This window comes from Grammomys surdaster, unplaced genomic scaffold (assembly GCF_004785775.1).
Source record: "Grammomys surdaster isolate TR1022 unplaced genomic scaffold, NIH_TR_1.0 126248, whole genome shotgun sequence".
Classification (NCBI taxonomy): Eukaryota; Metazoa; Chordata; class Mammalia; order Rodentia; family Muridae; genus Grammomys; species Grammomys surdaster.
In genome coordinates, this window is record NW_021621048.1 from 733,009 (window position 1) to 736,985 (window position 3,977).

Below are 3,977 nucleotides of genomic sequence, written 5' to 3' on the forward strand. Positions count from 1 at the left end.
ACACACACACACACACACACACACACACACACACACACACACACACAGCAGAAGCACAGACTAAGACAGTACCCAACATCACACCTGTCAGAGGAACTGTCCAGGTCCAGTATGGCCTTGGTGAGGATATGATGACACAGTTCCCACCCCTGGGACACGGCCTGCAGATGTGGACCTCCATTTCGATGGATGACATGAGCATAAGGCTTGTTTGTATAACAATGTATATACTTTAATATTCCACAGAGGAATGTCCTTCCTGTAAACATCCTGGACCTGAAGGCAAAAGTGTGGCTAATGTCTCAGCAAAATGGTAAACTCTGGGACCTTCAGCACAGCCCTTCCTTAAGGCTATGGAAAAGAACTCTAAAAAACATTTATGAGTTTGAAATATACAATTTCTCAACTATGCCAAAAAAATATAATAATACGTTATGGAGCTTCACTAATCAAAGGAGCACAGGCAACTACAACATGTGCCAGCTTGCCCAGACACAAAGGCAGACCAATACCTGAGCTCAAGCTCAGCCTGGGACATAGGGGTTTAGGCCTAGGAGTGGTAGAAATGGTCATTTCAGGATGGGCTGTTTACCAAGTTTACCAGCTGTGCTTTACAGAGGTAGATAAATTCTTTTACAATGTTAAATAAAAGAAAACGTGTGCTTGCTGTCTCTTTAAAATTAAAGGAGTGGGGTCACGGGATGCTGGTTCACAGGGTAATCAAAAGTAAACCTGGAATAAATAACTGAATTGATATGTGAATTTAAAAACTTGGGTTTTGGTCTGCATGAGGTAAGCTAGCAGAAAGCAGTAGTAGTTCTTTAGAACTTTTTCTCTTAGAGAAAGCTGTCTGAAGATCTCTGCAAAGAGAAAACAGCTCTTCAAGAATTTTCTCCTAACACGATCTCTGACTTGGACAGAAGATTCAAGATTTTTTTTTTTTAAAGATTTATTTATTTATTTATTTATTTATTATGAATACACTGTAGCTGTCTTCAGACACACCAGAAGAGGGCATCAGATCTCATTACAGATGGTTGTGAGCCACCATGTGGTTGCTGGGATTTGAACTCAGGACCTCTGGAAGTGCAGTCAGTGCCCTTAACCACTGAGCCATCTCTCCAGCCCCTCAAGAATTTTTTAATAGCAGCTCTTCTGACTTCGGTTAGAAAACTCACGAGCTATCCAGATAGCTTTTAGAATTTTTACTAGCAGAGAGAGCTGTCTCAATCCGTTTTTAAAATAGCAAAAAAGTTGTCTGACTAGAGCAATCTAGAAAGCCATCTCAGAATCTAGGCCACCAGCTTGGACCCACCATTTGACTTTGAGTCATTTGTTTTGCTATTCCCAAATACCCATCCCTCAGGGACCTGGACCTAGCTAAGGCTGGTCCTTGGCACCTGTCCTGATTCAAAGCTATGTAGTCCAAGCTTGGTTTAATCATGTAGTGTGTCTCCTGTCTCAGCCTCCCTAGAGCTGGGGTTACAGACATGGTTCCATGTCAGCCAGCTTAAAATGTTGCTTTAAGCCAGCTGGGCTACGGCACAGCACATACCTTGAATCCTAGCACTTGGGAAGCAGAGGCAGAAAGATCTCTTGAGCTCTAGGCCAGCCTAGTCTACAGAGTGAGTTCCACAATGGCCAGGGCTAACACAGAAACCTCATTTCAAAAAACCAAAACGAAAATGTTGTTTTTAGCTATAAAGTTCTGCTGGGTGGTGGTGTCATGTGACTTTAATGACTCAGGAGACAGAGGCAGGCAGATCCAGGATAGCCAGGGCTACACAGAGAAACCCTGACTCAAAAGGGAAAAGGAAAAAAAAAGATATGAAAAACTGGAGTGTAAGTTTGTGTGAAGCAAACCAGAATATACACTTCACATGGTTTCCAAAACATCAAAATAAACCAGAAGTGTGCACACATATAATCTCCACACCTCGGAAGAAACAGGAGGATCCTGAGTACAAAATAAGCCTATAGGCTATATATTTAATTCTAGGTTAGCCTGGGATAAAGGGAGTGAGGAGTAGGGATGGGGGAGGGGGAGAGAAAAAAAAGGGAGAGAGAGACTCTCTTTTTCCCCCCGCGCCGCCCGCCCCTCGAGACAGGGTTTCTCTGTGTAGTCTGGCTGTCCTGGAACTAGTCTGTAGACCAGGCTGGCCTCAAACTAAGAAATCCGCCTGCCTCCCAAGTGCTGGGATTAAAGGCGTGCGCCACCACTGCCCAGCCGAGACAGAGAATCTAACCACAATTGTTTTAAAAACTAAAAAAAAAAAAAAAAAAAAAAAAAAAAAAAAAAAAAATTTAATGGTCTTTTCATGAGTCTGCTTCACCAAAATGATGGCTGAAATTGGTGCTCTCCAAGTGGGCAACATCACCGAAAAAAGGCGATTCATGTGATGTCCAAGGAGTCCACTGAATAAGAGCAGAAGCCTTCCTTCTGCCTGGGCTAGCACCCCTCAAAAAAATGAGGACTTGGGTCAAAGCTAATGTAGGCAGCAAGCCAGAAGACCTTTCTTTCAATTCTTCAGGGTTCCCTCTAATGACCCTAACTGCAGAAGAAATCACAGTTATAAGGAAGGAGTGTGTGTGTGTGTGTGTGTGTGTGTGTGTGTGTGTGTGTGTGTATACATACCACAGTGAAGGTCAGTCAGGTCAAGAGTCAGTTCTTTCCTTATATCAGTGCATCTAGAAGACCGAACCCAGGCTTCTTGCACTTGGAACCTGCTCAACCATCTTGCCTGGTCACTAAGTACAGGATTTAAGCCCAGACCTAGTATCTACATAATAAGCCCGGTTATTGCCCTCCTCTGAGGATGCTCATCCCCTAACACTCTTCCACAGCAAGTCAACAACACTTCAGGCTGAAATGAATGAAGACTATCCAGCTCTCCCCATGGACACTTATAACACCAGAACTCCAGAGGCAGAAAGATCTATGTAGCCTGGACTACAGACATAGAAAAGGTAACAAAAATTCTCCAGAAGAATGGAGGGGCCAGGAGAGGAAATTAAAAAGGAAACATATTGTATAGTTCAGATTTCTAGAACTGGTCACAAAGGCACAGCTGTCATTTAAAAAAAAAAAAAAAAAAAAAAACTATTTAGGGCTGGAGAGATGGCTTAGCAGTTAAGAGCACTGACTGCTTTTCCAAAGGTCCTGAGTTCAATTCCCAGCAACTCTACATGGTGGCTCACAACCACCTGTAATGGGATCTGATGCCCTCTTCTGGTGTGTCTGAAGACAGCTACAGTGTACTCATATACATGAATCTTAAAAAAAAAAAAAGACCAAAAATTAAATGATGAAATCAAACCGGAGCCAAGTATGCTAATCTTAATAATCTCAAAACCTAAAATAAACATATCACTAATCCTTAATAGGACCAACTTTAAAAATTAAAGTATGCTATGTGCAAGCAAGGTATCACGGTATCTATAGATGCCACAAATAGGTCAGGTTTTGGGGGTATTTTTTGGCTCCCAATAATATCACTAAAGCATCTCTCCATAAATATGTTCCTTTGCTGCTGTGGAAAATCTAGCTGCAAATTTCAAGGCACACAGTTCAAAGAGACAGGGGAAGCATGGTGAATAGGACTGTCCCATTCATGGTGGCAGGAACTTATGATATAACCTTACATACTGGCAGGTCAAGAAGCAGGGTGTGGCGTGAGTGATAGTCTACCTGGATTGGCCTACTTGTTCCAGACAAGTCTCCTAAGCAGAGACCAAATGCTTAACAAATAAATTCATGGGGGCCATTTCAGTCTCAAGCCATTAACTTGTAATAGAGTAAGCGTTTTCATCTTTGGACAGGGAATCCTCTATAGGCTGGCCTCGAGTGACCTTCCCATCCCAGTCTCCCCAGCATCAGATACTGTAGACTCAATGTGTCTCACACTCCAAGACTGTACCCTTAATACAGCCATCTTGTAGCTTACCAGTTTCTTGGGGTTTTTGTCTGCCCGTGTGTT